The 23684-nt window shown below is 40.5% G+C and overlaps 1 protein-coding gene across 1 annotated transcript in view; it reads left to right on the forward strand.

Annotated features, from left to right (window-relative positions):
• The first annotated feature begins 2060 nt into the window (after window positions 1–2060).
• The window catches only part of tead1a (TEA domain family member 1a), a 62353-nt gene continuing 40729 nt past the window's right edge, over window positions 2061–23684 (forward strand). The window contains exon 1 of the mRNA XM_034684813.1: window positions 2061–2245. The gene's annotated coding sequence lies outside the window, so the exon portion shown is untranslated. The remainder of the gene's footprint in view (window positions 2246–23684) is intronic.

Here is a 23684-nt window from a genome sequence, read left to right on the forward strand (position 1 = left end):
ACATTTCTCTGAGAATGGACATGCCTTCACAGAGACATGTGTCCGTCTCCATGTGAGTCAGCTGTGTGTTGGTTTGTTTGCATGCATCTGTAACAATTTTTTCACACACACACAAACACAGACACGCTGCCATGTGGACTGCATGTCTGCAGGCTGGCTGGCCAGGCTGGCTGTGGTGTCAGGTTGCAGTAGGTGTTCCAGGCTGTGACCCTGGCATATCTGTGTTTGTTTTATGTCACAGCCCCTCCCTCTGGGGAGATGACAGTCCAGCAGTGCCTGAGGGGATGAAACCTGAGATAGGTAGAGCTTGGTAGCAAACAACAACTCTTTTATGAGGGAGAGGCGGCTGCCTGCTGCATTCAAAGTTCAGAGAGACACAGAGACAAAGATTTCTGGGTGTTTACTTTAAGTGTTGGTGCCCAGAAGCCCCTGGGCTCCCTCAGGGCTGTGAGGGAAGAGCAGCAAAATAACTTTCATTTCACTCCACATTCAGTTAAATCATACTACTGAAGGATGAAATGCTGCTGAGTTAAACAAAACGGCAGCTTCTGTGGCATCAGTAACACATTATTGGAAAGTGTTGAACATAAATATTTATTTATGTTTATGTTTATGTATAAGCTCAATTAAAAGAAAATACACAAAAAAGAGCAAAGATAAATAATAGACTGTCAGGAAGAGGCAGAAAACTCAGAGAGCTTATTTGAAGCCTCCACCCAAATAAAGTTCTAATATCAAAAATTAATTAGAAATACTAAATTGACACATAAAGACAATAGTTGATACTAAAAATAAAATAACATAAGAATATACAAAATTAACAATTAATATAAATACAGTTATTACATCAACAGAGTTCAAAAGTACAAAATATGAATATGATGTGTATGGATACCTGTCTGTGAGGATGTGGTTGAGCATAATGAGTATAATTAAATAACAGTGGTTAAATGTTTAAAGATGAACAGTTTTTAGTCACATTAGAATAAACATTCCAGAATTTGCTGGCCCTGAAACGTATTGAGAATTGACTTCTAGAGGTAAAACATTCAGGAGGATGAAGAAACAAAGTTTGATGAGTTGAATAAGAGTGGACCTGTGAATTTAATTTAAAGTAAGACTTGACGTGATCAGGGATTTTCCCTTCACGTTGTATTTTCTACAAACAAACATATTTGAGAGATATTGATGTTTCAGATATTAAGAAGCTGGAGTTTCTGAAACAAAGGAACAGATGAGACGTGAGGCTTCCATCGAGTTCCTGACAAAACGTTTCTGAAGGAGCAACATTTTATGGAGAGTCGTAGGAAAAGTACTAAACTATGATACAGTCTGAAAGATGTGGATAAATGAGGCTGTAATACAGAGTAAGAAGATAGTTTGTGGTAAAGAGATGACAAATCCTTCTTATAATCCAGAGATTTACTAGTTTTTCTGCTGACCCTATCCATTTGTTCTTTCCAACTCAGATTCTCATCAACAAAAATATAAAGACACATATTAAAGAGAACAGCTTTCAAATCAGAGAACATTTTTCAAGCTAACATTAGCCACAAAAGCTACATGTCATGTTTAATTGGACCATGTTGTGTTTTATTATTTATAAAAATGTGTTTTTCCTTTTTTAAAGTCCAGTTTTCCTTCATATGAAAGTAAACCTTTAAATATTTTCAATCCTTGAGTTTGTATTATTTTGGACTAACTTTGTCTTTATCTGCATTAACCCAGGAGAGGAAAGTTTGCTCTCTCACACTGACGTTGTCACTGTATGTTTATTGTCTGCTGAGTTGTCAGCTGCTGCTGCATGCTGAGCAGCCCGTGTTTAAATCTCGGCCCATTCTCCTTGACCACTGAATAGAGTTTGGGCGCTCCACTCTTTTCTTTTGTTGTTGAACGCAGCCTTTACAGTCCGGCCCCCTTCCCCTTCCCCCTCGAGCTCTCTTTTTTCACCCATCCTCCCATCTCTCACTCACTCTACTTCATCCATCCAGGGTGACGCCAGTCCCTCTTACCCCGCCCCGTTCAACTCAGTCCACTGCGTTCATTTCATTCCTGCTCCCATTCCGCGCATATTTCGCATCCTTGGAGAGACGCTGCGCATTTTACGCACTCAGCGCTCCCGATCCTTCATCAAACCAAAACCGAGAGGAGACTCTGGAGTTAACGGAGCGCTTCCTGATGCCGTGGCGACTCCTATCCGTGGAAAAGTGTGGGAATTAATCCATAAAGAGGCGTTTGAATCGAGGTAAGTTCCCAAGGAGGAGTCCCCCCCCTCCATCAGCCTGTAGCCTGAGCGTGTGAAAGCCCCCGGACGTTTCGCTTCTGTCTAAAACCCCGAAGAGGTCACTTAAAGTGAAATTACCACAATTTCGGCGAAATCCCGATCCTGATTAAGCACTTTAAGCCCGTATACATGTGTGAAAGTCTTACAAGCTTATTAATGCTCTGCACTGAGAGCTTTAAAGCGAGGGATGTGGCTTTCACTACAGTTTGCCCTCTTTTCTTCCGACACCAAACAAATCTGTTTTCCTGTCATATCCGTCTCTGTAACATGAAAACAGACACTGTCACGTCTCCATGTCACAGTCACACTCGTGGATTGACCCTCGTGCATCGCGGAAAGAATGAAAACATCTCGCCGCTGCGCTCCGGCAGCTTAACAAAGCTGGGAGTGAATGGGGGACTTGTTGCATCGGCGGGGTTTTCTCTCTTCCTCCACTGGCAGGCCTGAGTCACAGGAACAGGCCATCGGTTGATAACATGCTCACAGCCTGTGTTTACCCAGCGGACCGAGCGCGTTACAGTAAATGCTGAATGAAGATCCAACAGGCTGCTGCTGGATCCATGGACGCGTTTATTCATCTGATCTTGTCTGTCAGAAAAATGACAGGATCTCAAAGTCCTTCTGGTAATCCTCAGAGTTTCTCACCTGTTCAAAGCGGACTGGAGGAAATCCACATTTACATCTTGTAGTTGAATCACTGTGAGGACGGGGGATCATTTCATGCTTCTAATAACATTTGAATGTGTTTCTGAGTCAAACACCGTTTCATTTTACAGCCACTCATATCAAACAGCCTGTGTTAAGTGTTCGTGGTGATTTGTTAGACCTCATAGTTTCTAGATCCACTTAAGTAGCCTATCCCCGGCCTGGTACATCCCTACGTGGGCCTGAGTATTTCCTTTTAAATATTGATTAAAGCACTGCTCCTATCCTTTATAGGGAGACATCTGTGGTAACGCAGGCCAAACCACAGCGTAATTATTGTAGATTATAGTAGCTGCATTACTGTAACAGTAATCCATCTGTCAGAAGGGGAGGGGGGGTCTTAGGGTATGGTCCTGAGTTGATGTGGCTAGATTACAGTCACACTAGGACACAATGTTTCAATTGGTCAGTGAGGAGACGGATATGTGAGGAAGTAAAGCCCCCTGATATTTTCTGAAAACTCATTTGTATGATTTTCTGTAAAGTGTTAGTGAACACTGAAGCATGTTTGTATATATATATATATATATATCTCAGAGCTTGAATTAAAATGTCCCTAAATATCGTGATTTGTTTGACCAGTGGTAAAAAAAAAACTAAAAACACATAAATGATTAAAACACAGAAGAGAATAACAAGAAAGCAAATCTGGAAAATTAGATGATTATTTTAAATTATTTGAGGTGTTTTATTGAGATTTGTGATGGTGAAAATGTTAATCCATGGATAAAGTTATTATCCATCCATGTTAGTAAGTGACATATTAAATATTGATGTACTATAAAGTGCCTCAAATCAGTGACGCTGCATTTCTCTTTGAAGTGTGAATTAAATGACATGGGACAGATTGAATTTATTAATCTGTTATAGTCATTTTAGTTCCTTATAGATAAACAATGAATCACGCAGCCCTGAAAGTGTAACATTAATGTTAAATTGTGTGTGTGTGTGTGTGTGTGTGTGTGTGTGTGTGTGTGTGTGTGTGTGTGTGTGTGTGTGTGTGTGTGTCATTGTCTTTGCTGTGTCTCGGCCTGTGAGTGTACAAAGCCCAGTCACCCTGGGCAAACAGCCTCCCGTCGTCCCTCCACTTTCCTCCCTTCACTGCCCCCCCCCATGCCTCTCCCTCTCCAGTCCGTTGACATCTGTTTTAGTGCTTCATGCACCTGTAGAGACTGGGGAAGTGTGTGTGTGCGTGTGTGTGTGTGTGTGTTTGGGTGGGGGATGAAGGGAGGTGCAGAATGCAAATCCAAGCATTTGTTCTGAGCCGAGCAACTCAGACTGACTAACGACCATTTTGTGTGTGTGCGTGTGTGTTTGTGTGTGTGTGTGTGTGTGTGTGTGTGTGTGTGTGTGTGTGTGTGTGTGTGCATTTGCCCACATTTGTGTGTACATGTTTGCCTCTTGCTGTCCAGGCCAGGCAGGCCTATTGTTGCGGCAGCAACAGGCGTCGGTGGATGAGGACGCACCATATGGCCTCTGTGTGCTTTAGTCACAACTGCTGTGTGTGCACACGTTTTTGTGTGTGTGTGTGTGTGTGTGTTGTTGCACTTCACCAATGCTGTAACAATATGGTGGAGTTTTGAGAGGCAGGCTGTTCGCTGCCTTTCTCCTTGTTGTTTCATCTGTCGTCTCATTTCTAGACAGGAGGAGAAAATCCGGCACACAGATTTTGATGGAGTCGGGATTAGGAGGAGTAATCATTCTGGCATACAATGACGTCTTGTGCAGTCCAGATGTAGTCCCACTTCTCTAAAGTCTTATATTTAGGTTATTTCAGCAGAATCAGACTGTTGTGTTGCTCAGACACATTGTCTGTTTAAATGAATCAACAGGTGGGACTGTTAATCCAGCTGTGAAAACACCCAGGAGGCAGAGGGAGTTATCTGCCTGTATTTACCTCTTTATTCAAATAAATATCCTTTTGTTCACGTTTAGAATAAAACGCTTTCATTTCATGCAGTATGGTTTCTTTTTTTCATTTTCTAACACCTTCTGTATACAATAACATTTGTGTTCACAGCTCATTCCTACAGGAGCATTCAGAAGGACGTGTAGTGTGGAGCAGGAGGAGTAACAGGAGGAAAACTCCTCAGTGTAAAAAAAGGAGCTTGAACTGGTGTGTAATGAAATTTAGGCAGCTGAGCTGGTTTATTAGAGCAACAATGCTGAGTGTGTGGGGGTGAGTTAGAAGGGGGTAAGGTGGGGAAGGGAGGGTGGGGTGTGGGGTGAGGTGGGGGGCAGGCTTTGTTTAGGAGACGGGGGAACAATAGGCATCCTCCTGGGTGGGGTGGGGTAGGGGAAGCTGGTTTCTGGCTGCAGGAGGCCGTGGTGCCTGTACTGGCTTGCCTGACTGCCTGGACTCCCCTTTTCTTTTCCCCGTATTGGTCTGTGTCCTCTCATGTCCGCACCAATGCAAGTACATCTCATAATGTGTCTTCTGCTTTGTTCACTCTACTGGAAATCTTAAAATTCAGAAAGGTTCAGATGGATGTATTGCAGATGATAACTCGGGTATTATTATCATACAGGTGTTTTTGCAACATCTTGCAAGATGCCTGTATCTCTTTTTTATTTTTGTCCTTCCTATTTTACGTCTTTCTTCGTGCAGCAAAGTTGTTTTTTAACATGAAGGGAAAAGGTGTGTCTGCAGTGCTTCCAACAAAAGAGAGTGACCTTGTAAAAACAAACAAACAAACAGTAGTTTGATCAAATCTCTTCAGAAGAGAGAGGGATATGGAATGTATTTTATTCGCTGTGGAATTTAAAAAACGGACTCCCGGTGGATTATTGTTCACAGAAATACCCACATCTTCACATTTGATCAAACATTTAAAGTTTAGAAAATGAAAAATACAGAAGATTCAGTTTACACTACTATATATTTATATTTGTTTCTGTACTCTAAACAGACAGTGAAGTAAGTCACCTGTCAAGTTGAGCTATTCCATTCGTCAACAGTGCTCTCAGTGGTGTCCATAAAGCATTTCATTTCAGTAACAATAGAGAAAAGTAAAGAGCTGGTACTTCTCATTTCATCATGAACCAAAGGCTTCTACAAACCTCTATGTTAAACAGATTATGTTCTTTTTCTCCTGAATGTTTCCCCTCGTGTCTCCAGTGATCTCAGATTTTCAGTTTTAATACAGAGCAGATATACAACGGAGAGGAACTAGCCCTTCATGGGGAATCTAAAACCTCAGGTTTCCTGTCCCCAGCAGGAAGCTAGCTGGAAGTCTAGATTTCAACTACTTCTTGCTTGCTTTTCCGGTTGGAGGAATCGACATGATAAACACTGAGCACCGAGCAAGACGACAGCTCCCTCTGCTCTCTGACACTCTCACAATTAGAGAAGAGTTTCTCTGTTGTTTGCTCACAACATCAGGTTTAGTCTCCAGAAGGCCCCATGATTAGTCACTGTTATCTTCTTCTCTGAATCAGTTCTACACTCAGAGAGAAGAGGGATGCATTATTCAGGAAATAATGACCACGTTAAAACCAAGCGGCAACCTCGGGCTCAAAATATGAAGCCCATGCAGAAGTGTTATAAACATTAGTTCATCAAGTGTCAGCTTGAGGCTGGCTGCAGAACTGCACACACTGTAATTCACTGACTGAATGTTTTTTCTAATGTGACGTTTCAGAAGATATTAAGATTATGAGTTTTTGCCCAAATAAGGACATGACTGACTTGACTGACAGGCGGGAACACATAGCTGTTGGCTAGGAGGCTCAAACTCCGCCTCTTTACCTCACACTTTGACTGGATGAGTTCAGCATTTCCAATATGGCTGCTGCCGACGATTGGCTTCAAAACAGCGCTCAGAAACAGATGGGTGACGTCATGGATACTACATCCATATTTTATACAGTCTATGATTAAAACCAAATACGAGTTCACTGAATGAAAACTGAGCAGCTTCTTTTAAGTCTCACAGATTTTTGAATGTAATGATCATGTTGCTAACATTGGCTTGTCTTGTATTTGTGTTACTGTGAATGATAGAGGGCTTCTGAATCAGTTGAATTTTTCACAAGTAAAAATTAACCCAGATTATTTATGTATGAATCTTCTTCGCTGACCAATTCCCTGAAGTTGATCTCACTCGAGCTACGTTTTACTGAGTAAAAACATTAGGCCAGTTCATTTTCCTAATGATGGTGCCACTGTGACTCTTTGCTTCATCATATGTTATTATTCCTCAGATATCATTAGGGTCACAGTGGCTATCATTGAGCTAATATTCACAGTGTTGGCTTCAGATTTGATGAGAAAATAATTGTTCTTGTGTCACATTATTTAATCAGCGTGAGAACTGATTTCAGAGTTCAAACCAGCTTGTTGGGGTTGTTCCTGCTACACCAAACAGCATGCTCTCTGTGTAACTGTTGCACATTTTTAAATATATATATTTGTGGCATTTTTGCCTTTATTGATAGGACGGCTGAAGAGAGATAGGAAATGCAGGGAGTAGAGAGCAAATGGTCATGGCAGGGAGTTGAACCAGCTACCGCCGCCATGAGGACTAAAGACTTTTCGTCCTCTATGTGATTACATATTCATAAAACTGGTCTCTCAGAAACACACACAATCTTCTTTTTGTGGCAAAGACAGATTTATATCACTTTTAAAGATAATTCCCTCAGAATCTCAGAAAAGGTAAAACTGTGTATCTAAAAATAAGTCTGACAGCTGTTAACTTCATTGGTTGGCTGAATGTTTTAAAAGGGAAATGTAAAATAATTTTGTGTCGGTTTTAAATTTCCAACAATTTAAAGAACAAAGGTCTGAATTAAATGTGACATACTGCATGTTCTGTATAAAAAGGCCAATTTCAAAAAGCGATATTGCAAATAGGAGTGACCCCAAATAGTCAAATATTGGACGATTGGTTCTAACGAGCCTTAGTCGACTGCCAAGCTCATAGTTGAATATTTGCATATGAAACGTGGATCATTCCATTCAAACCATGGGGGTGCTCAATGTCTAATTTTACATTATTTTCCTGTTTCCTGTAAAAATAGTGTCTCATATATCCTATTTTTATATAAATGTAGACTTATTTAATGTAATTCTGAGAACAGCTCTTGAAGTGTTAAATCTCCTTAAAGTGGTAATTAAATCTCCCCTGGTAATTAAAGGTGGACTCTCCCATTTAGTGGGACCTGTGGAGCAGACGTACCTCAGCTGGTCTTTAAATCTTTCTATGTTCATGGTAAATCAAAATGTCAGGAAATAAAACTTCAGTTGATCCTAAAAACTAGTGATGAAGATGAGGAGCAGCTTCATGAAGAGGGCTGTGAGATCAAGGATTACAGGACCACACAAAAACTGTACGGGGCCAAAAGAACGAGGAGGGATACCCAAAGCTGTCTGAAGCCTCAAAAACAATCCACAGCATCCCATCCACCTCCACACCATCAGAGAGGATATTCTCAAAGACAGGATTTACAGTCAACAAAGACAGGAGCGCACTTCTGCCCGTACACACGATGGTTTTCCTCACGTACAATTTGAAAAGACTCAAGCGGACAAAGACGAGATGAAAGACTGTTTTAAAAGGTTCTGTTAAGAGATTTAAAAACCCTTTAGCTGGTTCAGGTTTGATTTTGAACATTATACAAATGTTTTGCCTTAAGTTGGACAAACTACCCTCCACAGTGCTGCTCTCCTCTGTGTGAACACTGTTTAAATATCTCCTGATTCTTTATTCTATAGTGGAGCATTGTTCCATGTTTAACTGATGGTGGTCTTATTTGAGTTTTCTCTCCTTCATCACCTCGTTGTTTTTGCAATGTAGATTTAAAACATCTAAGTTTTATACTTATAATATTCTGTTGTCCCTTTTACTTTAAGCTATGAGTCTCTTAATTGTAAAGGGTTATGTGTAATATTGTCATGTGGTCACCATCATGCAGACTTTGAGTCAATAAGGAAAAACAACAAACATTCCACTATTCATCCACTATGGGCAAAATCTGATGAATCAGATTCGACTAAGCAGATCCTTAGTCGGGCTCACCCCTAAGTGCAAAATACAGTTAGTCTAAACCTCAGAAACCAAAACCATTTGTAAATACTATTCCATAATCATTGAATAGCGTCTGTCTCGATCTTTATGTTGGTGTTTCTGTGACGCAGCGTGGCGTGTGTTTACTTTTTACAGCCATGCTCAGTCTCTGGAAATATGTGTGTAGTAGTGTGAGATTCAGGAACAGAGAAAATGTCACTAAATTTTTCTTCTTCTTTTACTATTTAATGCAGTTAGCATTCTTCTTCTTCTGTTACTTAATGCGGTTAGCAAACAGCTTTAAGGCGCTCTACAGACACCGTCTGGCGGGAATATCGTATTACAACCAGGCACCGGTGAAAACCATGAAAATTGTACTTTTAAAATGAGAAAATATTGGAAGCAACTCTTCGAACAAATATTCGACTATCAAAAACTCAAAACTCATTGCCCATCCCTTGTAAATACAGTCCTCAAATGATGACTTTATATTTCTGTTACAACCAACACAGGCTCAACACCCAAACACACACACAGCTTTCATTAGGACGTGTGGAGGGCAGTCAAATGTTTTCAATACTGCATGCTTCAAAAAGATACCTCCTTGGTATTTTAACAGTAGTATGGAATAGTTTCCAGCTTATGAAAAAACAGATATGCGGTCTTATTAATAACCAAAAGCTGCAGCGAGCGGATGAGAGAGAGCAGCTGTGGTCAAGTTACATAGAAAGACAGCAAAGAGAGAGAGAGACACTAATGAAAACAAAGAATCAGGGATTTGTTCTCCGCCTGTTTCACTGAGGTTATGCTCTACAGACCATATGAACACAGAGAAGTGTTTACTGCTTACAAGCTTCCTCCTGCTTATTCTGCTCTGCCCTCCATCGCAGCTACTACACCGCTAACTGCTCTCATTCACAGCTCGGCAAACACCATGTTTTGTCCGGCTCTTTTAAAGACTCACAAAGACGCATATGTTACGTTTGTGTCTGTTGCAGACAGACTGAGAGCAAAGGAGAGATACAGAGATGCCACTGAATATGTTTATCATGTCCAACCTGCTGGCTGCTGCCTGCAGGCTTCATACCATGCATGAAAGCTAATTCCCGTAAAATGTCCCAAATATGAAGGTTATAAAATACAGACAGAGGATACACTCTCTGCAGACACTGATGGGTCAGCTGTGGCTCAGTGGTGGAGTGGGTTGTCTCAATGGTGTTGGAAGGTTTGATCTAAGCGTCTGCAGGCCACATGCTGAAGGTTCCTTGGGTAAGACACTTAACCCTAAATAGTGAATCAGACTACTTAATACTGATGACACACTCTACTCTTTATATTCAGAGGACATATTTTACTTTGGGTGTACATTATTCAAAGAAAAGTCAGATTGGATTTTTCATTACTATTGTTGAATGTTGGCACGTGCTCAGTGACGCTCTCTTTACCATCACAGCTTGTGGAAATCCACGCATGAGTTCATTTTTTGCTGTAGTTTTCAGACAGGTGTTGAAATGATTTTCATTAGGACTGCATTGAAAGGATGTTGTGTGATTACTCTGGTCCATAGTTGGTACTTAGGAGAGGGACATGAAGGCGCTTTTCAACCACAGGAACTTTACCCTAGATAATCTCCCCCCTAAAAAGCCCCTGTTAGGGGGGTAGTACTTTTCAAAGGACCCGGGACTTTTGGGGGCGGAGCCTGCGATGCTGAACATATCTGATTGGTAGATTAACCGCAGTGTTTTTATCCCTCCCTCCGTCCACAATAACATCACACACATCTGTGATTCTCTTGATTTCTCTTTCTTTCATTAGTTTTGATTTGTTCTATCTTTTTTGTATGTGTGTGTACTTTTCAAAAGAAGAAGCTGTGATTCTCTTGATTTAGCAGCTTGTAACAGTAGTCTTCTCTCAGCCCACCGTGAATGCGTCTCTCCCGGTGTTATGGTTTTAAAATGGACCCTGTAAACTGGAGACCTTCAGCTGAACGTGTCAGTGTTTGTGGAGTTTACACAGCTGTTGAAACACAGAGGGAGTTCCTGGGAATGCAAACTAGTTTAGTTTTTATTAAGATTTCAAAATATCCTCATCAGATATTTAATGATGGTCTAAAGACGTTTATGAGGGATGCATCCGGCTGAAAGTCTCCAGTTAACAGGGTCGCTGTTTAAACCAAAACACCGGCCGATCTCTGCGATCACGGCTTTTTGAGTTCAAAAGGATTTTAAAGGCGTGTTGAAACGTCTTTGCTACTCGCGCTTATCTCCTCTCACGTGTTGATTCAGTGAATCCATCTGTGATGAAATATAGCACCATCTAAAACAGACCAGCTGAGTCTCTTCATGCTAACAGGCTAACTGTTGTGTTGCTCATAATGATACCTGCCTGTCCGTCTGCTTCTATGGTGTCATCTGTGATGAATGGCATTCCTCTTTGTTGTACTGCCCTCTACTGGTCTGGTGGTGTAGTGCATTTACTTTTTTTTCTCCATTCATCACTGGCCTGATTTACACAATCTACCCGGGACTTCAGCCTGCGGTCTAAACGCAGACAACAATGGGGGCACAGGAACCTTTTAGTTCAGGGGAAAGTAGTTCTGGGGGCTAAAAGACCCCGGAACTCTTGGTTCAAATGCACCTTATGAGAGCGGCTCCTGCAGCAGAGCGTAGAGAGCTCTAAAACTTTGTTGACTTGTTTGATATCATTCATTACTTAGCTATCTGATTGCTAGCATGTACATGTCAGGATCATGCTGCATTCTGTAATTTGATAAAGCTTAACAAGGAGTACATTTTTGTAGGCCCTAAAAACAAAAAACAAGGTACTCAAACTGTGAAACAAAAGTCAGTAATGTCCATAGATAGTTCATGATGGTTATCTATCAGCCCCAGTTTCAATAGAGGAATATCCAAGTTTTAATGATGGAAAATACAGTTCAAGGGTTAATTAATGCAGTGTGCCTGTGTGTGGAGACGATAGCAAAGCGTCTGTTAGCTGTGGAGGATGTGACCGTGGCAGAGAGATGAATAGATGGCGTTGATGCAGCCATACAGTCTTATTCTGGGTGTAAGATGAGACTCATACATGCTCGCACACACCACACACATTTGGCTGCTTTCTGAGCACAGTGCTCCCAGGCTCACACTTATTAAATGGTGTTGGTATTGCTGCAACCTCCCCAGGCCTTGCTTTCTACTGGTGGAGGATATTGTCTCCCTTGAGTGTGTGTGTGTGTGTGTGTGTGTGTGTGTGTGTGTGTGTGTGTGAGTGAGTGAGAGAGACAGAGAGTGTCCATCAGTCCGGTGTGTGACAGCAACAGCCTTCAGGAAGAGGCTAGGGGAAGATAATGGCTCAGCCTGACTCAGCAGAGACTGTTGGAGGATGAGGAATAGCGTAGTGTGATGAAGAACAGAGTTGCTAGGTAAACCTTTAACCAGCACCTTTCTAAAAAAGAAACAAGCACTCGCTGTATCTGTGTGCAATCTGTGACCAATTACTGTGTGTGTGCATAAGTGGTAATGGGTCTGTAAGTAGAGATGGTGAAATGACGAGGAGTGCATGCTCTGAATCACAGCCTCTTCACTACTCATAAAGCAAGTCTCTCTCTCTCACTTTCTCCGTCTTTCTCAAGTGTGTATTAGTGCAGGCCGAGCACAAAAGAAGCTTTGCAGGTTTTGTCTCACTGATGCTGCTTTTTCATCTGGCCTAATGAATATGTCTTTGTTTTCCAAACATTAAATTGGGTCAGGACTAATCAATCCGACTTGAGTCTTTCATAAAGGTGATTATTTCTTCCATGCTTTGTTCAGAAGGATCTTATCAGTAATGGATTATTCCAAACGGCATCTGATCAAGAAACGGTGAATACAGGCGTGTGTGCGTCAGCGTGTGAATAAACATCACGAGTGATAGTGAAGACATTAGCTCTTCACGGGAGCGCTCTCATAGTGTTTGTGGTATGTATTTATATGTTGGAAGTCCGAAGTAAAGACTGACCTCCCTCAAGCCTGCCTCGTCACATCTGGTTCCTTTCGACTTCAACAATATATTGATATACTGTGATATACAATCTCTTTAAATTAGGGATGTAAATTTGAAGTATTTTCCATGATCAATCTTTGGAAATGTTAACGATCAATTATCGTTTAATCATTAAAAAACGTCAAAGTTTTCCATGTCAGAAATAATGCCAAATGCGTTTTCCCCCTAAATCAAATGTTCCTTCACAACACAGTGTATATTACTGACTGTTTTAAACAGCTACTGATCATATTGAAATGTTAACACGCTGAATATCAACATGAGGAGCAGGCTTATAAAACATCTCTGTGGATGCATGGTCATAGAGTGAAGTCTCAGACTACAACATGTGGATTTACTGCAACAGGACAACTGAGCAGGATCATAGTTTGGACTCAGTGTCCAGTTTTCTCCTTCTTATTGAGAAAAATAAGCATTTAAACGCGGTCAGTGAGTGCCACTCGGTCATAAACGAGGCTTAAAACCAGAGGTGAGCGGGCCTTTGTGGCGGCTGCCCCTCTGATCTGGAACAACCTGCCTTAAAGGTGACATATCATGCAAAATGGACTTTTTAATGGTTCTTTACCTGAAATATGTTTCCCTGGCATGTCTACAAACCCCCCGAGAATGAAAAAAATCCATTCTGCCCCTGTTCTGATTTCTCCACCTTTCTGTAAATGTGTGTGAAACCAGCCGTTTCAGACTTCAGTGTTTTTGTTACGTAACAACAATATCCGGTCTGTCATGGAGTCAGAGCTCGGAGCTTGTTCAGCCCATAGACTGTATAAAATAATACTGAATCCCCCCTCCGTTTTTCATTACCTGCACACATGTGTGCTAACAAGGAGCTTAGGAGGGAGGCATGCTAGTTGTAGGCTGTCTTAATAAACACAAAGGTCGGTTTTACTCCCCACGTCTGCAGATTTGAAGATCTAATGGATGATTTTTATTTGTCATGGATAAGTGCTAGCGCTAATTGGCATAGCCACATAGCTACATGTTCATAGCTGTAGCTGTAGCTGTAGCTGTGGCTGTGTACCAAGACACACGTCGACATACTGACAAATAAAACAACAAGAAACACAGAATCTGTGACCAATCCTTCATAAAAGGTCCTGCTGCCTTTCTGGCAGAGGTTGGTTTTACTCCCCACGTCTGCAGATTTGAAGATCTAGTGGATGATTTTTATTTATCATGGATAAGTGCTAGCGCTAGTTAGCATAGCCACATAGCTACATGTTCGTAGCTGTTCACCAAGACACACGTCTACATACTGATAAATAAAACAACAAGAAACACTAAATCTGTGACCAATCATTCAGAAAGGTCCTGCTACAGGCGCCTCTCCGTCAGGATCAGATTCAGAGGGTTGAAGTAACGTGATCTCTGAGCAGCCGTGTATATTCAGCCAACATGTAAACATTAGATCAACGTGCTGGAGAGCCGAGGCACATCCACTTCCTGAGGGGGCGTGGTCAGAGGGAAAACAGAGTGTTCTGATGAGGAATGAAGAAGAGGGCTTTTCAGGCAGACCAAAATCTGATTTCAAAGTGTTTTTTTGAGCATAAACTTTAAAGACATGTTTTGGGGACATCTTAAACCAATATATATTGATGAAAAAAGTGTGATATGTCACCTTTAACATATCCGCCCTGTGGGATCTATTGAGGTTTTTTGAAATTCTCTCTTAAGACTCACCTTTTCTCCCTGGCTTTTAATCAAGGTTAAGTGGACATCTGGCAAAATCTGAATTAAATTTATTCTCTTATATCTTATTTTATTATATATTTGCACTGTGTTTACGTATTTTAGTATTGTATTTTAGTATTGTATTGTATGTTATGTTTGTCATTTGTGCTGCTTTTGATCTGTACAGCACTCTGGTCAACCCCGGTTGTTTTAAATGTGCTCTATAAATACAGTTTGAGTTGAGTTGGATTGATAATCAGTAATCAGTCCGGTGGAGGAGAAACAAAGCACTCGTGGAGACCTGTCACTCATCTGCAGCCCCCAGCTTAGCTTTTTGTGACTCTGCTCAGTGAAAGGCACTATTCTAAATGAAAATCACTTACTTAAAAGATATACAAATAATGTCTGTAGACACTGCAGCTTATATCCCTCCTAACCTGATGTCATTTGATGTGCCTTAATGAATCATGACTCAGTTTTATGTACACTTTGGATTCATATCTGGGAATGCTTTTGGATATCATCCTTACTGGTGTCAGGATTGTATTTCATGACAACTTATTTTTCCAACGAAAGTTTACCACAGGTTTGAATAAAGCGCAATTCAAGTTACTTCTTTTACCCAAGCGGCAACCTCCGGCTGTGAGAATTGAAGCCAATGCAGAAGTGTTAAATGCATACACCGTACCGGGGGTGACATTTTTCTAACGCAGTAATTTCAAAGATATTAAGATTACAAATCTTCCAATGAGAGGCACAGCTGACTTGATTGACAGGCGGGGACACTGTAGCTGTTGGCTAGGAGGCTCAAACCCCGCCTCTTTACCTCACAATCGCTCCACAGAAGTTATGTTGAGTTCAACATTTCCAATATGGCTGCTGCCGCCGCCTGGCCTCAAAACAGCGCTTCAGAAACAGATGGGTGACATCACGGATACTACGTCCATTATTTATACAGTCTCTGGTTCAATATCCATGCCTAACTCTTTCATGAAGACAGAGCGCAGTAGATCCCTGATGATTGACTGTCTAACTTGAGACAGTCTCGATAAAATCCTTCATCTCTTATCTTGCCCTGTGGTTGTTTATGGTCTTTGAGAGATTCGAGCTGCACTCACATGCTGCAGTTTAGAGTCAGTTAACTCTGATTTGTAGAAATGGAACTGAAGTAATAGAAACATGTTTCTTTGTTCAGTGTTGGAGGAAATATTCTTTGATTTCGCTGCGTGTCTTCTTTAAATCTGACCCATCTCAGAACATCGATCTCTTAAATGCTCCCATAATACATTTGACTCGTGTTGGATAATTCCGGCCACAATCAGTTGGTGAAGGTCTTGTCCTCATGTGACCTCCAGTGTGTAGTTCAACCCTCCTGACCCCGGTGAAAGATGGCCTTGTTGACTGTAGCATGTCTGAGGCACAACAAATCTTACAGATCTCGTTGGATAAAGTTGATTATCTGCTGCAGTAAAGAGGTCAGAGCAAGCCTCCCTCTGTGTGACTGGTAAAGAGTTAATGTGAGTGTTACTGTGTTTAGCACACAGGCTGTATAAATATGGACGTGGTATCTGTGACATCACCCATCTGTTTCTGAAGCGCTGTTTTGAGGCCAATCGTCGGCCTCAGCCATATTGCTGCTGTGGAGCGATTGTGAGGTAAAGAGGCGGGCTTTGAGCCTCCTAGCCAACAGCTACAGTGTTCCCGCCTGTCAATCAAGTCAGCTGTGCCTCTCATTGGAAGACTTGTAATCTTAATATCTTTGAAATTGTCGCATTAGAAAAAAATCCAACCCCTGTACAGTGTGAGCCGATCAAGAAATGAGCTATCCGGACTACACTCGTTTTTTGAACCAGGCTGTAAACATGTTTATTTCTGCTGTAAAGATCGGCTTCTTTGAATGGGTGTGTATGTGGTTTCTGGGGTTTCTGGAGCCAGCCTCAAGTGGATCCTCGATGAACTGCAGTTTTTAGCACTTCTGCAATGGACTCATACTTTTAGACCGGAGGTTGCCGCTTGGTTTCGCATTGGTTGTTGTTTACAACAGATGGAATTTTTAGAGCTACCAACATGATAAAATTAAATGCATCTGACACTGGTTAGCTTCAGCTGGTTAGCTTCAGCTGGTTAGCTTCAGCTGGTTAGCTTCAGCTGGTTAGCTTCAGCTGGTTAGTAGGGATGTAAGGATACACTCAAACCACTATTTGATTCAAATCACGATTTTTGGTTCACAAAATGATTCACTCACGATTCTCTAAGGATTTTCAAGAAAACTGGATTGAACTCAAAATTTAAATAACTATTATTTTTTTTTTAATTCTCAGATATGGACAGTTGGGATATATATTTGTTCTCTTATATTTCTTTGTAAACAAAGTCATCCTTTTTCATTGAAGGTGTGTTGGAACTCAAATAAAACCACTGCACACTTTTTTTTCAGCACCTTGTAAAAAAACTCAAACTGAGCGTACAAAAATACCTTGTTGGAAAATTCAGAACAATTCTAGAGAAATGGAAAGTGAAAGATTCCCAAATGAAAGTATAAAATATTAAAAGAAATAAGGTCAATCTCTTTAAATTAGGGATGTAAATTTCAAGTATTCTCCATGATCGATCTTTGGAAATGTTAACGATCAATTATCATTTAATCATTAAAAAAACGTTAATGTTTTCCATTTCAAAAATAATGCCAAATGCGTTTTCCCACTAAATCAAGTTTTCCTTCACGACACAGTGTATATTACTGACAGTATTAAACAGCTACGGATCATATTCAAATGTTAACACGCTGAATATCAACATGAGAAGCAGGCTTATAAATAATCTTTTTGGACGCATGGTCATCAAGTGAAGACTCAGACTACAACATGTGGATTTACTGCAACAGGACAACTGAACAGAATCATAGTTTGGACTCACAGTGTCCAGTTTTCTCCTTCTTATTGAGAAAAATAAGCATGTGAACGTGGTCAGGTGTCAGCCAGGAGCGCCACTCGGTCGTAATCCCAAACGAGGCTTAAAACCAGAGGTGAGCGAGCCTTTGTGGCGGCTGCCCCTCGGATCTGGAACAACCTGCCTTAACATATCCGCCCTGCGGGATCTATTGAGGATTTTTGAAATTCTCTCTTAAGACTCACCTGTTCTCCCTGGCTTTTAATCAAGGTTGAGTGGACATCTGGCAAAATCAGAATTAAATTTATTCCCTTATATCTTATTTTATTATATATTTGTACTGTGTTTACGTATTTTAGTATTGTATTTTAGTATTGTATTGTATGTTATGTTTGTCATTTGTGCTGCTTTTGATCTGTACAGCACTTTTGTCAACCCCGGTTGTTTAAATGTGCTCTATAAATACAGTTTGAGTTGAGTTGGATTGATTATCAGTAATCAGTCCGGCGGTGGGAAAAAAGGCGCTCGTGGAGACCTGTCACTCATCTGCAGCCCCCTGCTTAGCGTCTCCGCTGTGAGCAACACCTTCAGTCAGCTAATACGGTTTTAATTATCAACAGTGAAATAGTTTACACTGCTCTGTTGAAGAAAGAATTATTAAGTTATAACACCAACGTCTGACCTGGCATGCATACTCCAGACCTGTTCACAGACCTGTTCACAGACCTGTTCACAGACCTGTTCACAGACCTGTTCACAGACCTGTGTGCAAGTGGATCATTTTTACAACATCGTCATATATTAGATAAAAAAGTGGGTTAAAAAAGAGACCATCAGTTCACATCAAACTGCGTGCTGATGTCATTGAATATGAATTATTGTGAGTGTGTGTATTTGATGGTGATGATGGAGGAGATCTGCTTTCTGTTCGATGTAAATCCCGTACCTGATGAATGTCACAGAGATGTAATGGCGGGACCAAGTCGACCCACTGATGTGCCAGGCATCACAGAGGCAAGGCAGGATCAGTGTGAAACTGAGTGTGTGCGTGCATGTGTGTGTGAAGCTCCAGCTGTGTGTTTACCAGTGGTGCTCCTGCAACACGATGTGAAATCTTACATTGGGACATCAATCATACACCGTTGCAGGATCAATATGAAAGTCCGAAGGTGGGGCTTCACTGTGACAATGTTCTGAAGTTATAATAAGAAAAGAACTTAAACAGTATTTAAAGACAGTTCTTACAGATGTTTTAAGATCACACAAAGATTAATTTAATATTAAGATTGTTAAAAAGTCTGGGGTTACACCCTTTGCAAATACTCACACAGTTTCATTCATCTCAGGTTATATCTCAAGGTTAAGGGGAAAAAGCAAAGAAACCCCTTTGTTAATTTTGATGATAAATGAATGACATTGTTGAATATCTTTATCTCTTGATAATTGTATGTATGCAGACGTGTGCCTTGTAATAATTAAACTGACTGGACTGGAGCTCGTTACAAACAGCATTATCCACTTTTGCAGCACGATGGTCCCTAGTGTGTTTGTTTGGGGCGGCTCATCTGCTGAAGAGAGGCCTATTTAATTTCATATGGAACCAAGGTCAAGTCAAAGTGCATAGAGCTGGGAGTCTGATTGAGGAAATGCAGTGTGCATTCAGTAAACATGCTAGATTAAATCTACTTTGCAGATTTCAGTTTGTGTACAACACCCAACATTGATATTAAACCCTGTACACCAAACACTGGTTAAAACTCTTCACTCAGGTTGGCCGACCTCTCCATCAGTCACATTTAGGACTTCTTAGTGACATAATATTACAAAGGCTATACACAGAAATACTATACCTTATTATGAGTCAGTGATGTTTTAAATAATCAGCAAGGAGACTAAACTAGAGCTGGGCGATATTGAAAATGATGTTATCATGATAAAGTATTTCATATCAGTGGATATCTATAATTATCACAATAAATATCAAATCATTATTTCATTTAAAGTTAAAGTCAGATTTTTGCTCCTGAGTGAAAGTTGAAGACAGTTTGTTAGTTTGTATCTGGATTTAGTTTCTGATGAACTTCTTGAATCCATCATTTCTGACGGTGCTAACAGGAAGCAGGTCTTTAATGTAAGATGAGATTTTTGTGAAGTTTTAGTTTGTAGATTCTTATTTTCTCAGGTTGAGATTATTTATTTAAATTTACAACAAATATATCAAATTGTGTTCTGTGTATCAGTTTATAGAGGATTGTTTTGAGTTGTTGTCCCCTTTAAGATTACTAAGGGTTACAGGGCGAGTGATGTTGTTTCCCACAGTGCAGTGAATGCATCACGGTTATTCAGTGTTTAGTTGTCCTACGGTCGTGGTGGACATTAAACAAGTCCACAGTAGAAGTTGTCTCTGTGCTCTTCCTTTACCCACATCCTGAAAGTAGATTTAATGAAGTGTATGAAGTTAATAGTTAACACAGAGTCGACTCAGTGTCAGATTAATGACTCTGCTTTGAGCTGCTAGGTTTTCAGTTTTCTTCAGTGTCATGTCACTCATCTCAGCTGTGTTTACATTCTGCTCTGAATGTCTTTAAGCCCCGCCTACCTCTAACCCTGCAACATGATTGGCTGTTCAATGCCATCCTCTTCCTCTGTCTTCCTCTTGGATGGCACCTAGCGTTTAAGACTCATAAGCACCCCCTCCATTTTAAGTGGCTGGGGGGTATTATTACATGTGTATATCAAATTTTGTCAAACATTTTTTATATTTATATCAAGAAAAATTATATCACCATAATTATTGTTATCGAATTATCGCCCAGCCCTAGACTAAAAATTGTGTTTGTTCTCAGTACAGTTTTAAATCGTCTCATGCAAGTCATGATTTCACTGTGGCAAGCTCAATAGACAACACAGTAGTTCCAGGTCTCCCTTGAAAAAGAGACATTAGATCTCAATGGGACCAACCTGGTTAAATAATGGTTAAATGAATAAAATAAACTGATACTAAGCCTAGTGTAACATTAATGTCTCAGCCCTTCCAACATCAGTTGTTGGTCTGTCAGTATCTTAAAGCTGATTCAGTTTGCTTGCCTTGCTTTAAAGCATTTTATGAGCTGCAGGAAAACTCTGCTCTGACACATACTTTAAGAAGCTGTGTTCATAACTCAGCTCTTTCAGACGGAGCGATACAGAAAAAGTGGTCGATATAAAAAATACAGCAGAGTGAATAGATTTTGAAAAGTAATGTTAAAAACAGAGAGGAGTAGTTAAACAGGCAGCTCATCAGCTCTGGCTAAAATCCTTCATTTAAAGACACTCAGACGTTTAAAACAACGTGAAGTGTTCTTCAGTGATGTGTCCACTGTGGAGGCTGCAAAGTGGCAAGACAAATGACGCACCCCTGAATCTGCTCAGCTGCTTTAATCATACACAAGTAATAAATGAGTCTTGTGCTCTACGGTCCTGGACCAACAAAAAACAAACAAACTTATATAAGCAGAAAAGAAAAAGATCACCTCAAGTGCCGAATAATTAGATCTGTACCGCGGGGCCCCGCTAAAACATGACAACAAATGTAAAGTGGAACAATGTTTGCTTTAAGGATTATGAGAAAATCCTCTTGTATAAAACCATGGTGTGTGTGTGTGTGTGTGTGTGTGTGTGTGTGTGTGTGTGTGTGTGTGTGTGCACAGTTGGAAGCAGTTAAAACAGATGTCGCTGAGTGATCCAAAAAAAAAGAAAAAAAAGAGGAAAAGGAACTGACTAGTCTGTGATAACACATTCAACTTGTATACCAACAGGACCCCCTGCTGACACACACACACACACACACACACACACACACACACACACACACACACACACACACACACACACACACACACACACACACACACACACACACACACACACACTCACACACATACATATGCACACACACAACACTGCACATCCAGACATATGTCCTTCCTGTAATGCAGACACTTACGGTTGTATAACATCTCACAACAACCTCCCTGGCCTGTTTTGAGATGCTCACCAGTATTTACATGTAGTTGGAAGAAAAAAGAGCTGGAAGAAAGAAGTGGAAGAGGAAGAAAGACGGCCCAGAGAGAGTGTGAGGGTCCAAGGCAGCTGCAGGACTGTGGCAGGGTGCCCTGTGTGTGTTCTCCTGAGGGCTGGCACTGACACCATGAAGCCTGCTGTCCTGGCTGGAGCGGCCCAGGCCTGCCTGGTGACAGAGAGATACAATGAGGGGAGGGGAACTGAGTGTGCAGAGGAGTTGACCAGTCAGGGTTGATTGTTGTGTGACTAATGTCTCTCTTCAGTGTCCATCTGCTGTGGGGCCCCTCTCCTGCTCACATCTCCTGAGCCTCACTTTGATTCTTCCGCTCACCCTGAAACTTTGTTTCTCTGCTGTCTCCACTCATCATGAATTCTTCCTCTTATTATAAGAAGATACAGATTACAAATAGTCCTGTAGCACCGCTTGTGGTGATGAATCCATTTTGTTATCTTGCTCTCCGTGCATCCACAAAATCTGCATGTATGTGTACACCAGCTCCTGCACCATGACTCTAAACTGGTCCAGGGTGTGGTGCTGGCTCTTTCCTCTGCCCTGAAGAACTCTTAATTAAATTAAGAACACAAGATGAAACAAAGGACAGCAACATCACTCTAAATGAACGCAAATGTGCTTCATACCTGCTGGATAATAAATAATGATAATAATAATAATAATGATGCATTTTATTTAAAGGCGCCTTTCTTAGCACTCAAGGTCACCGTACAGGGCAGAGTTTAAAAAAGAACAATATAAAATGAGGCTGGTAAAATCAACAAGACATGTTGCTGAGTAATTAATAAATCAAAATTAAAGTAACAGGATCAGATACAGTGCAGTGAAGAGGTGTAGTCAGAGTGAATATGGCTGTTTAGAAAGATGTGTTTTGAGACAGGATTTGAAAATGGAAAGAGAGTCGATGTTATGGATTTCTGGTGGGAGGGAGTTCCGGCTGAAGGCTCTGGACCCCATGGTAGTCCAGCGGGCCGGTGGTATAGTTAGGTGAATGGAAGAAGAAGACCTGAGAGTGTGGCTGGGTGAGTTGATGTGGAGAAGTTCAGAGAGGTATGGAGGAGCGAAGTTATAGAGGGCCTTGATATTGAAATTAAATAAAACCCTGATTCCCAAAACGTTGAGATGGTATGTCAAATTTAAAGAAAAACTCAATTTGATGATTTGAAAATTATTTAAACCTTCTATTTAATTGAAAACAGTGCAAAGAAAATTAATGAAACGTTGAAAATAATTGTTTTATTAGAAAATATATATCTTCATTTAAATGAAATACCAAGACACAATGTTTAAAGTTAAAGTTATGATACATGAAAAAAAGTTTGAACAGGGAAACTTGTGTAAGTTGTGTCAGGTTTAAAAACAATAAGCATATTGAGAAACTTCTCTCAACCAATGAGGTTATTTTGCAACAGGTTTACAATGTGACTGGATTTAGTAAGGACACTCCAGAGAGGCGGAGTCTCTCAGAAGTAAAGATGGGAAGAGGTTCACCACTCTGTGAGAGACTGCGTGATAAATAGTTGAACAGTTTCAGAGTAATATTCCTCAGTGTAAAATTAGAAAGAATGAGGGGTATCCATAGTCTTCACTTCCAAAAACTATTGTTTGATGACACACTTTGTTGTTGCATCCACAAATGCAAGAAAGGAAACTATAGACTACATGACCCAGAAAATTCATCAACTTCTCTGGGCCCAATCCAGAAGTTATATTTCACCTTACTTTATTTATTTATGATCTAGTTCAGATTTTAGTCACTGTTTTATTTATTTTATTTTATGTATTTATTTTAGTGTTTTATTATCTTAGAAATGTATTTTATTTTGGTGAGTTTAATTTCCTGTGTGGAGTTTTAACATCTTATGTTTTTATTTTTATTTTTATACATATCTTTCTTTTTTTACTTTATTGTATTTGAAGTTGTTTTTATGTACAGCACTTTGTTACAATGTCATAATATGAAAAGTGCTTTATAAATAAAGTCTGGTTGATTGAAAGCTTAGTGCTTCACATG

Source organism: Notolabrus celidotus, chromosome 6 (genome assembly GCF_009762535.1).
Source record: "Notolabrus celidotus isolate fNotCel1 chromosome 6, fNotCel1.pri, whole genome shotgun sequence".
Lineage (NCBI taxonomy): Eukaryota > Metazoa > Chordata > Actinopteri > Labriformes > Labridae > Notolabrus > Notolabrus celidotus.